Source organism: Heptranchias perlo, unplaced genomic scaffold, assembly GCF_035084215.1.
Source record: "Heptranchias perlo isolate sHepPer1 unplaced genomic scaffold, sHepPer1.hap1 HAP1_SCAFFOLD_504, whole genome shotgun sequence".
In the NCBI taxonomy this organism is placed as follows: Eukaryota; Metazoa; Chordata; class Chondrichthyes; order Hexanchiformes; family Hexanchidae; genus Heptranchias; species Heptranchias perlo.
Window position 1 is genome coordinate 37,501 of NW_027139521.1, and position 13,033 is coordinate 50,533.

The 13,033-nt window shown below is 51.3% G+C and overlaps 1 pseudogene; it reads right to left on the bottom strand.

Annotated features, from left to right (window-relative positions):
• The window catches only part of LOC137314430 (SWI/SNF-related matrix-associated actin-dependent regulator of chromatin subfamily B member 1-like), a 43,962-nt pseudogene extending 34,185 nt beyond the window's left edge, over positions 1-9,777 (bottom strand).
• Between the last annotated feature and the right edge of the window lie 3,256 nt (positions 9,778-13,033).

A 13,033-nucleotide genomic window follows, 5' to 3' on the forward strand; every position in this document is an offset into this window, starting at 1 on the left:
GCTCCCTCAGTACTGACCCTCCGACAGTGCAGCGCTCCCTCAGTACCGACCCTCCGACAGTGCTGCGTTCCCTCAGTACCGACCCTCCGACAGCGCGGCGCTCCCTCAGTACCGACCCTCCGACAGTGCGGCGCTCCCTCAGTGCTGACCCTCCGACAGTGCGGCGCTCCCTCAGTACTGACCCTCCGACAGTGCGGCGCTCCCTCAGTACTGACCCTCCGACAGTGCGGCACTCCCTCAGTACCGACCTTCCGACAGTGCGGCGCTCCCTCAGTACCGACCCTCCGACAGTGCGGCGCTCCCTCAGTACTGACCCTCCGACAGTGCGGCGCTCCCTCAGTACTGACGCTCCGCTCCCTCAGTACTGACCCTCCGACAGTGCGGCGCTCCCTCAGTACTGACCCTCCGACAGTGCGGCGCTCCCTCAGTACTGACGCTCCGCTCCCTCAGTACTGACCCTCCGACAGTGCGGCGCTCCCTCAGTACCGACCCTCCGACAGTGCGGCGCTCCCTCAGTACCGACCTTCCGACAGTGCGGCGCTCCCTCGGTCCCGACCCTCCGACAGTGCTGCGCTCCCTCAGTACCGACCCTCCGACAGTGCGGCGCTCCCTCAGTACCGACCCTCCGACAGTGCGGCGCTCCCTCAGTACTGGACTCACCTCACTTCACTACAGCTGCTGTGGATGAAGAATTCGCTGCACCCTGCCAGTCCCCAGACACCCCCACCGCCCGTACTCCCGGCTCTACCCCAGTAATCCCCTCCGCTTTGCGCGGTCCGTGACGGCTCGAATATTGTGACGGAAGTCGTTGAACTTCCGGAGGTGCTAACCTGCTGCGATATTCAACTACAGAGGGCATCGCAGTACGACTCAACAGAGCTTGACGAGTGCGCGGTTTCCAGCCACGCCGTCGGGAACGCCCGAGTCCCCTCCCCCACCTCCCCTCCCCTCCCCTCCCTCCCTCCCCGGCATGGGGGATGCTATAGCTTCAGTCGTCGCCCCCCACCCCCCCGACACCCGCCGATCCCTCCCGACCACAGCCCCCCGCAAGGCCTGAGCTGAACCTGCAGGTGTCGAGGGTTCGAGCTCAGACCTGAGGGGGGTGCACGGAGGGCCATACGATGGGGGCAGGGAGACCCTCACCCTGTTATAAACCCGAAGGCTCCTGCTGGTGAATTTACCGGAGGTAAGTGGGGGGCTCGGTGCTGATGGAGATGGCTTTGTACTTCTCATCGTTGCCCTCCAGGATCTCCTCCACCTCTGACGCTCGGAGCAGAGTCACATTTGTTGCCAGCGTAGTGTAGCCGTGATCTGAGCGGGACAAACGGGGCAATTACCAGACAATATCATTTGGGTACAGCACTGGGATAGACATTGCACCCATGGGAACGATTCACTCCCGTCTGGGACTGTACGGCCCCGTGGGTGTCTCAGTGCCTCCTGTACATTGTACAGCACACAGTGGGTAAAAGGGAATGATTCACTCCTGTCTGGGACTGTACGGCCCTGTGTGTGTCTCAGTGTCAGCTCCTGTACATTGTACAGTACACAGTGGGTAAAAGGGAACGATTCACTCCTGTCTGGGACTGTACGGCCCCGTGTGTGTCTCAGTGTCAGCTCCTGTACATTGTACAGCACACAGTGGGTAAAAGGGAACGATTCACTCCTGTCTGGGACTGTACGGCCCTGTGTGTGTCTCAGTGTCAGCTCCTGTACATTGTACAGCACACAGTGGGTAAAAGGGAACGATTCACTCCTGTCTGGGACTGTACGGCCCCGTGTGTGTCTCAGTGTCAGCTCCTGTACATTGTACAGTACCAGTGGGTAAAAGGGAACGATTCACTCCTGTCTGGGACTGTATGGCCCCGTGTGTGTCTCAGTGTCAGCTCCTGTACATTGTACAGTACACAGTGGGTAAAAGGGAACGATTCACTCCTGTCTGGGACTGTACGGCCCGTGTGTGTCTCAGTGTCAGCTCCTGTACATTGTACAGCACACAGTGGGTAAAAGGGAATGATTCACTCCTGTCTGGGACTGTACGGCCCGTGTGTGTCTCAGTGTCAGCTCCTGTACATTGTACAGTACACAGTGGGTAAAAGGGAATGATTCACTCCTGTCTGGGACTGTACGGCCTGTGTGTGTCTCAGTGTCAGCTCCTGTACATTGTACAGTACACAGTGGGTAAAAGGGAATGATTCACTCCTGTCTGGGACTGTACGGCCTGTGTGTGTCTCAGTGTCAGCTCCTGTACATTGTACAGTACACAGTGGGTAAAAGGGAACGATTCACTCCTGTCTGGGACTGTACGGCCCGGGTGTGTCTCAGTGTCAGCTCCTGTACATTGTACAGTACACAGTGGGTAAAAGGGAACGATTCACTCCTGTCTGGGACTGTACGGCCCCGTGTGTGTCTCAGTGCCTCCTGTACATGTACAGTACACAGTGGGTAAAAGGGAATGATTCACTCCTGTCTGGGACTGTACGGCCTGTGTGTGTCTCAGTGTCAGCTCCTGTACATTGTACAGTGGGTAAAAGGGAACGATTCACTCCTGTCTGGGACTGTACGGCCCGTGTGTGTCTCAGTGTCAGCTCCTGTACATTGTACAGTACACAGTGGGTAAAAGGGAACGATTCACTCCTGTCTGGGACTGTACGGCCCCGTGTGTGTCTCAGTGTCAGCTCCTGTACATTGCACAGTACACAGTGGGTAAAAGGGAATGATTCACTCCTGTCTGGGACTGTACAGCCCCGTGTGTGTCTCAGTGTCAGCTCCTGTACATTGTACAGTACACAGCGGGTAAAAGGGAATGATTCACTCCTGTCTGGGACTGTACGGCCCCGTGTGTGTCTCAGTGTCAGCTCCTGTACATTGTACAGCACACAGTGGGTAAAAGGGAACGATTCACTCCTGTCTGGGACTGTACGGCCCGTGTGTGTCTCAGTGTCAGCTCCTGTACATTGTACAGCACACAGTGGGTAAAAGGGAACGATTCACTCCTGTCTGGGACTGTACGGCCCCGTGTGTGTCTCAGTGTCAGCTCCTGTACATTGTACAGTACACAGCGGGTAAAAGGGAACGATTCACTCCTGTCTGGGACTGTACGGCCCCGTGTGTGTCTCAGTGTCAGCTCCTGTACATTGTACAGTACACAGTGGGTAAAAGGGAACGATTCACTCCTGTCTGGGACTGTACGGCCCGTGTGTGTCTCAGTGTCAGCTCCTGTACATTGTACAGCACACAGTGGGTAAAAGGGAACGATTCACTCCTGTCTGATACTGTACGGCCCCGTGTGTGTCTCAGTGTCAGCTCCTGTACATTGTACAGTACACAGTGGGTAAAAGGGAATGATTCACTCCTGTCTGGGACTGTACGGCCTGTGTGTGTCTCAGTGTCAGCTCCTGTACATTGTACAGTACACAGTGGGTAAAAGGGAATGATTCACTCCTGTCTGGGACTGTACGGCCCCGTGTGTGTCTCAGTGTCAGCTCCTGTACATTGTACAGCACACAGTGGGTAAAAGGGAATGATTCACTCCTGTCTGGGACTGTACGGCCCGTGTGTGTCTCAGTGTCAGCTCCTGTACATTGTACAGCACACAGTGGGTAAAAGGGAATGATTCACTCCTGTCTGGGACTGTACGGCCCGTGTGTGTCTCAGTGTCAGCTCCTGTACATTGTACAGTACACAGTGGGTAAAAGGGAATGATTCACTCCTGTCTGGGACTGTACGGCCTGTGTGTGTCTCAGTGTCAGCTCCTGTACATTGTACAGTACACAGTGGGTAAAAGGGAATGATTCACTCCTGTCTGGGACTGTACGGCCTGTGTGTGTCTCAGTGTCAGCTCCTGTACATTGTACAGCACACAGTGGGTAAAAGGGAACGATTCACTCCTGTCTGGGACTGTACGGCCCGTGTGTGTCTCAGTGTCAGCTCCTGTACATGCACAGTACACAGTGGGTAAAAGGGAACAATTCACTCCTGTCTGGTACTGTACGGCCCGTGTGTGTCTCAGTGTCAGCTCCTGTACATTGTACAGTACACAGTGGGTAAAAGGGAACGATTCACTCCTGTCTGGGACTGTACGGCCCCGTGTGTGTCTCAGTGTCAGATCCTGTACATTGTACAGTACACAGTGGGTAAAAGGGAACGATTCACTCCTGTCTGGGACTGTACGGCCCCGTGTGTGTCTCAGTGTCAGCTCCTGTACATGTACAGTACACAGTGGGTAAAAGGGAATGATTCACTCCTGTCTGGTACTGTACGGCCCGTGTGTGTCTCAGTGTCAGCTCCTGTACATGTACAGTACACAGTGGGTAAAAGGGAACGATTCACTCCTGTCTGGGACTGTACGGCCCGTGTGTGTCTCAGTGTCAGCTCCTGTACATTGTACAGTACACAGTGGGTAAAAGGGAACGATTCACTCCTGCCTGGGACTGTACGGCCCGTGTGTGTCTCAGTGTCAGCTCCTGTACATTGTACAGTACACGGTGGGTAAAAGGGAACGATTCACTCCTGTTTGATACTGTACGGCCTGTGTGTGTCTCAGTGTCGGCTCCTGTACATGTACAGCACACAGTGGGTAAAAGGGAACGATTCACTCCTGTCTGGGACTGTACGGCCCCGTGTGTGTCTCAGTGTCAGCTCCTGTATATTGTACAGTACACAGTGGGTAAAAGGGAACGATTCACTCCTGTTTGATACTGTACGGCCTGTGTGTGTCTCAGTGTCGGCTCCTGTACATTGTACAGCACACAGTGGGTAAAAGGGAACGATTCACTCCTGTCTGGGACTGTACGGCCCCGTGTGTGTCTCAGTGTCAGCTCCTGTACATTGTACAGTACCAGTGGGTAAAAGGGAACGATTCACTCCTGTTTGACACTGTACGGCCCGTGTGTGTCTCAGTGTCAGCTCCTGTACATTGTACAGTACACAGTGGGTAAAAGGGAACGATTCACTCCTGTCTGGGACTGTACGGCCCGTGTGTGTCTCAGTGTCAGCTCCTGTACATTGTACATTGTACAGTGGGTAAAAGGGAACGATTCACTCCTGTTTGACACTGTACGGCCCGTGTGTGTCTCAGTGTCAGCTCCTGTACATTGTACAGTACACAGTGGGTAAAAGGGAATGATTCAACTCTGAAGTGAGTGAGTGGGTGTGTAATTCTGTCGTCTGAGCATGTGTGTGTGTGTGTGTGTGTGTGTGTGAGTGAGTGAGTATGTGAGTCAGTGTGTCTGAGTGAGTGAGTGAGTGTGTCTGAGTGAGTGTGAGTTTGTGCAAATACCCACAGTCTGGGAAAGTCCCACAGTCCCTTCCGGGGAGGAGAGAGTGGCGAAAAACGCAGAGTCTAAAAAAAAACTCAGCTCTTTGATTCAGTCGCCATCGGTTGGATTGAAGCAGCGTCAGGTTCCCCTACCGTGCGACGAAGCTACGATCTTCTTCCTTTCTTCGACAGTGGCCAGCCGTCTCCATAGCGATGGGTACTTTTTGTACAGCGAACCTCGGAACATCCGGAGGTAATTTCCGACCTGTCAGAAACGCAGATGTGCAAGAATCACTCCAACCTGCGAGTGAGGAAAGGCTTTCTCTTTCAAAAAAAAGATTAACACGTACATTTCAAATGGTCAAGTGATGAACTTCGGGTTTTGTTTTTACAGATACAAAATGGCAACCGAGTTGCAGACACTTGCTCCACAGCGCCACTCAGTGGCCACAGCCGACAATTACACCGTGACGGTTGACATAGGAAAATTGAATGGGAAATATTGACGGAAAAACATAACCCAAAATAAAACGTTCCAACAGGAAGGTTTTGGACAGGATATGTATCCCCGAAACATGATTTAGGGGATACATCAACTCCAACAGGCAGGGGACAGTCAGATCGCAGTTTTACGAACGTCAGCAAGTAAATTGAAAAGGACACTTCAAATATTTTACAGCTTCGACAAGATAAAGTTGAGAAAATATATTAATGGAGACATACATAATGTGACATTCGCATAGAGGCTGGTGAGAGGAGGGGGGAATATCCTGCAGTATTTATTCAGGGTCTCACAGACCCCGGTGAGTGGGGGAATATCCTGCAGTATTTATTCAGTGTCTCTCACGGACCCTGGTGAGTGGGGAATATCCTGCAGTATTTATTCAGGGTCTCTCACAGACCCCAATGAGTGGGGGAATATCCTGCAGTATTTATTCAGGGTCTCTCACGGACCCCGGTGAGTGGGGAATATCCTGCAGTATTTATTCAGGGTCTCTCACAGACCCCGGTGAGTGGGGAATATCCTGCAGTATTTATTCAGGGTCTCTCACGGACCCCGGTGAGTGGGGAATATCCTGCAGTATTTATTCAGGGTCTCACGGACTCCGGGGAGTGGGGGAATATCCTGCAGTATTTATTCAGGGTCTCTCACAGACCCCGGTGAGTGGGGAATATCCTGCAGTATTTATTCAGGGTCTCTCACAGACCCCGGTGAGTGGGGAATATCCTGCAGTATTTATTCAGGGTCTCACAGACCCCGGTGAGTGGGGGAATATCCTGCAGTATTTATTCAGGGTCTCTCACAGACCCCGGTGAGTGGGGGGAATATCCTGCAGTATTTATTCAGGGTCTCACGGACCCCGGTGAGTGGGGAATATCCTGCAGTATTTATTCAGGGTCTCACAGACCCCGGTGAGTGGGGGAATATCCTGCAGTATTTATTCAGGGTCTCTCACGGACCCCGGTGAGTGGGGAATATCCTGCAGTATTTATTCAGGGTCTCTCACAGACCCCGGTGAGTGGGGAATATCCTGCAGTATTTATTCAGTGTCTCTCACGGACCCCGGTGAGTGGGGAATATCCTGCAGTATTTATTCAGGGTCTCTCACGGACCCCGGTGAGTGGGGAATATCCTGCAGTATTTATTCAGGGTCTCACGGACCCCGGGGAGTGGGGGAATATCCTGCAGTATTTATTCAGGGTCTCACAGACCCCGGTGAGTGGGTGAATATCCTGCAGTATTTATTCAGGGTCTCTCACAGACCCCGGTGAGTGGGGAATATCCTGCAGTATTTATTCAGGGTCTCTCACAGACCCCGGTGAGTGGGGAATATCCTGCAGTATTTATTCAGGGTCTCACGGACCCCAATGAGTGGGGAATATCCTGCAGTATTTATTCAGGGTCTCTCACGGACCCCAGTGAGTGGGGAATATCCTGCAGTATTTATTCAGGGTCTCACAGACCCCGGTGAGTGGGGAATATCCTGCAGTATTTATTCAGGGTCTCACACAGACCCCGGTGAGTGGGGAATATCCTGCAGTATTTATTCAGGGTCTCACAGACCCCGGTGAGTGGGGAATATCCTGCAGTATTTATTCAGGGTCTCACAGACCCCGGTGAGTGGGTGAATATCCTGCAGTATTTATTCAGGGTCTCTCACAGACCCCGGTGAGTGGGGAATATCCTGCAGTATTTATTCAGGGTCTCTCACAGACCCCAATGAGTGGGGGAATATCCTGCAGTATTTATTCAGGGTCTCTCACAGACCCCAATGAGTGGGGGAATATCCTGCAGTATTTATTCAGGGTCTCACGGACCCCGGTGAGTGGGGAATATCCTGCAGTATTTATTCAGGGTCTCACAGACCCCAATGAGTGGGGAATATCCTGCAGTATTTATTCAGGGTCTCACACAGACCCCGGTGAGTGGGGAATATCCTGCAGTATTTATTCAGGGTCTCACAGACCCCGGTGAGTGGGGAATATCCTGCAGTATTTATTCAGGGTCTCACAGACCCCGGTGAGTGGGTGAATATCCTGCAGTATTTATTCAGGGTCTCTCACAGACCCCGGTGAGTGGGGAATATCCTGCAGTATTTATTCAGGGTCTCTCACAGACCCCAATGAGTGGGGGAATATCCTGCAGTATTTATTCAGGGTCTCTCACGGACCCCGGTGAGTGGGGGAATATCCTGCAGTATTTATTCAGGGTCTCTCACAGACCCCAATGAGTGGGGGAATATCCTGCAGTATTTATTCAGGGTCTCACAGACCCCGGTGAGTGGGTGAATATCCAGCAGTATTTATTCAGGGTCTCACAGACCCCGGTGAGTGGGGAATATCCTGCAGTATTTATTCAGGGTCTCACAGACCCCGGTGAGTGGGGAATATCCTGCAGTATTTATTCAGGGTCTCACGGACCCCGGTGAGTGGGGAATATCCTGCAGTATTTATTCAGGGTCTCTCACAGACCCCGGTGAGTGGGGAATATCCTGCAGTATTTATTCAGTCTCTCACGGACCCCAATGAGTGGGGAATATCCTGCAGTATTTATTCAGGGTCTCTCACGGACCCCGGTGAGTGGGGAATATCCTGCAGTATTTATTCAGGGTCTCTCACGGACCCCGGTGAGTGGGGAATATCCTGCAGTATTTATTCAGGGTCTCTCACAGACCCCGGTGAGTGGGGAATATCCTGCAGTATTTATTCAGGGTCTCACAGACCCCAGTGAGTGGGGGGAATATCCTGCAGTATTTATTCAGGGTCTCACAGACCCCAATGAGTGGGGAATATCCTGCAGTATTTATTCAGGGTCTCTCACAGACCCTGGTGAGTGGGGAATATCCTGCAGTATTTATTCAGTCTCTCACGGACCCCAATGAGTGGGGGAATATCCTGCAGTATTTATTCAGGGTCTCACAGACCCTGGTGAGTGGGGGAATATCCTGCAGTATTTATTCAGGGTCTCTCACAGACCCCGGTGAGTGGGGAATATCCTGCAGTATTTATTCAGTCTCTCACAGACCCCGGTGAGTGGGGAATATCCTGCAGTATTTATTCAGGGTCTCACAGACCCTGGTGAGTGGGGGAATATCCTGCAGTATTTATTCAGGGTCTCTCACAGACCCCGGTGAGTGGGGGGAATATCCTGCAGTATTTATTCAGGGTCTCACAGACCCTGGTGAGTGGGGGAATATCCTGCAGTATTTATTCAGGGTCTCTCACAGACCCCGGTGAGTGGGGGAATATCCTGCAGTATTTATTCAGGGTCTCACGGACCCCGGTGAGTGGGGGAATATCCTGCAGTATTTATTCAGGGTCTCTCACAGACCCCGGTGAGTGGGGGGAATATCCTGCAGTATTTATTCAGGGTCTCTCACAGACCCCAATGAGTGGGGAATATCCTGCAGTATTTATTCAGGGTCTCACAGACCCCAGTGAGTGGGGGGAATATCCTGCAGTATTTATTCAGGGTCTCTCACACAAAATGACACCTCCTGCGTCCCCAATTCCTTTCCAGCCCCTTTTCATTAAGCTCCAGATGACAAGAAATACATCCAGGGCGGAAATCACCTGACAAGATTCCCAACGTGAGTTCAATGATGGAAAACACGGGACCGCTGATTCCTGGTCGCCGAAACAGTGGCAGATATCGAGAGACAAGAAGAAAAAAAAATACATCCTGCTGCATTTCACACAAAATTTCAATCCAAGACTCAGGGAATGGAGGGGGGGGGGGAAATAAAGATTTCCCAGATTTGCAATCCGAATCTGCTGAAATTCACCCCAGAATGTCCATTTCACCCCGAAATTGCTCCTTTCTTGCAATAGTTTATTTCGCATTTAATATCATTTATTTTTTTTGCATCGGTGCTAATGATGGAGCCCCCGCCCCTCTTAATGCCCTGTGTGTATTTCTGTAAACGCCTTACCTCGGATCCAATCATGAACCATTCGCTTCCTTCCTCAAGCTGGAATTTCACAGGTTTCAATCCAAAGGTTTTGCTCGCCGCCATTTGGATGGGAGAGAAAAAGGGAGAGAAGGAGGGAAGAGAGAGAAGAGGAAACGCAGGCAGAATCTTAATGAAAAAGCTTCCCCACACCTACAGCAAAGGGACATCCAGCCAATTGCAAGCAGTCGCAGACTGTGCAACCACACAGGACAAGGGAATCGAGCACACTGCTTGAGGACACAAGCAGTTCTGACACAGCTCATCATCCCATTGCAATTTTAAATGCGACCTCAGAGAGACAAACATGTCCCAAGCACAACCTGCATTCACATAGCGCCTCTGAGTCACAGGGTGTTGGGCTCGGAGCTCCCACGAGCCGGGTTGACACTCAGAGCCAGTGCTGAGGGAGCGCCGCACTGCCGGAGGGTCGGTACTGAGGGAGAGCCGCACTGTCGGAGGGTCGGTACTGAGGGAGCGCCGCACTGTCGGAGGGTCAGTACTGAGGGAGGGCCGCACTGTCGGAGGGTCGGTACTGAGGGAGCGCCGCACTGTCGGAGGTGCCATCTTTCGGATGAGACGTTAAACCGAGGGCCCCGTCTGCCCCTCTCAGGCGGGTGTAAAAGATCCCACGGCCCACTATTGGAAGAAGAGCAGGGGGGAGTTCTCCCCGGGGTCCTGGGCCCCGATATTTATCCCTCGACCAACATCACTAAAAAAAAAACAGATGATCTGTGTCATTTATCACATTGCTGTTTGTGGGATCTTGCTGTGCGCAAATTGGCCGCCACGTTTCCTGCATTACAACTTCAAAAAAGTACTTCATCGGCTGTAAAGTGCTTTGGGACGTCCTGAGGCGGTGAAAGGCCTGGAGAAATGCAAGTTTTTAAAAAAAATGCCCCAAGGCGCTTCGTGAGAAGCCTGAAGCAGACACGAAATTTGACTCCGAGCCACACAGGGAGATATTAGGACAGGCGACCAAAAGCTCGGTCAAAGAGGGAGGTTTTCAGGAGCGTCTTAAAGGAGGAGAGAGAGAGAGAGAGGCGGAGAGGTTTAGGGAGGGAATTCCAGAGCTCGGGGCCCAGGCAGCCGAAGGCACGGCCGCCAATGGGTTGCCAACTCTGGTTGGACCGATTCCTGGAGGTTTTGTCACATGACCTCCAACCGCCCCCACTTCCACACTTACGCCATTGGTCGCCTGACACGCCCATCCTCGCGATGCTCCGCCTTCCCACGGCCAATCGGAAAGCGAACAGACTATTTGTCGCCCGATTGGGTGACGCTTGACTGTCAGTCAAACAGTCATTTTTTTCCCGGTATGACTAGTGAACAAAAGTGTTCAAAGAAAATATTTTTAAATTACAATTTTTTTTATTGCCCCGATGATTACTCTCTCCCAGGTTTTTGCTCGCAGCCGTGTCCTGGAGATTAATCTTTAATTCTTGGGGAACTCCAGGGCCAATCCTGGACAGTTGTCTGTCCGCCTCTCTCTCTCCTCCTCTGAGACGCTCCTGCAAACCTCCCTCTTTGACCAAGCTTTTGGTCACCTGTCCTAATATCTCCGTATGTGGCTCGATGTCAGATTTTGTCTGATAATCGCTCCCGTGAAGCACACCGGGGGATGTTTTACTGCGCTAAAAGGCACCGTATAAACCCAGGTTGTTTTTGGCAGATGAGATTCCCAGTGGTGTTTGGGACTCTTGACATCTTCTCCCTCTCGGTTGTTCGTTTCTCTCTCCTCGGACGGTATTCCAGTGCTGCGGGGCCCAGTCTGACATGTTCGAGGGCCTTGGGGACGTTTTACTACGTTAAAGACGCTATATAAACGCGAGTTTTTATTGTTAACGCCAATGAACAGGTTAAAAATCCACTAAAGTAGCTTCCCTCAGCAACGAATGCAAAGTATTCATTCAGTACCCCAGTCATGCCCTCTGCCTTCACAAGAAGATTTCCTTTTTTGTCCCTAATCGGCCCCACCCTTTCTTTAACTATCCTTTTCGAAAATAGGAGCAGGAGAAGGCCATTCGGCCCCTCGGGCCTGCTCCGCCATTCAATATGATCATGGCTGATCCTCTATCTCAATACCATATTCCCGCTCTCTCCCCATACCCCTTGATGCCTTTTGTGTCCAGAAATCTATCCAGCTCCTTCTTAAATATATTCAGTGACTCGTCCTCCACAGCCCTCTGTGGTAGAGAATTCCACAGGTTCACCACCCTCTGAGTGAAGAAATTTCTCCTCATCTCAGTCCTAAATGTCCTACCCCGTATCCTGAGACTGTGACCCCTCGATCTAGGCCCCCCCAGACAGGGGAAACATCCTCCCTGCATCCAGTCTGTCCAGCCCTGTCAGAATTTTATATGTTTCAATGAGATCCCCTCTCATTCTTCTAAACTCGAGTGAATACAGGCCGAGTCGACCCAATCTCTCCTCATACGACAGTCCTGCCATCCCAGGAATCAGTCTGGTGAACCTTCGTTGCACTCCTTCTATGGCAAGTATATCCTTTCTTAGGTAAGGAGACCAAAACTGCACACAATACTCCAGATGTGGTCTCACCAATGCCCTGTATAACTGCAATAAGACATCCCTGCTCCTGTACTCAAATCCTCTTGCAATGAAGGCCAACATACCATTCACCTTCCTAACTGCTTGCTGCACCTGAATGCTCGCTTTCAGCGACTGGTGTACAAGGACACCCAGGTCCCTTTGTACATCAACATTCCCCAATTTATCACCATTTAAATAATGCTCTGCCTTTCTGTTTTCCCTTCCAAAGTGGATAACCTCACATTTATCCACATTATACTGCATCTGCCATGTTCTTGCCCACTCACTTAACTTGTCTAAATCGCCTTGAAGCCTCTTTGCATCCTCCTCACAACTCACAATCCCACCTAGTTTTGTGTCGTCAGCAAACTTGGAAATATTACATTTAGTTCCCTCATCCAAATCATTGATATATATTGTGAATAGCTGGGGCCCAAGCACTGATCCCTGCGGTACCCCACTAGTCACTGCCTGCCACCGCGAAAAAGACCCATTTATTCCTACTCTCTGTTTACTGTCTGTTAACCAATTCTCAATCCATGCCAGTATATTCCCACCAATCCCATGTGCTTTAATTTTACACACTAACCTCTTATGTGGGACTTTATCAAAGGCCTTTTGAAAATCCAAATAAACCACATCCACTGGTTCTCCCTTATCTATTCTACCAGTTACATTCTCAAAAAACTCCAGTAGGTTTGTCAAACATGATTTCCCTTTCATAAATCCATGTTGACTTTGTCTAATCCCGTTGATATTTTCTAAGTGTCCT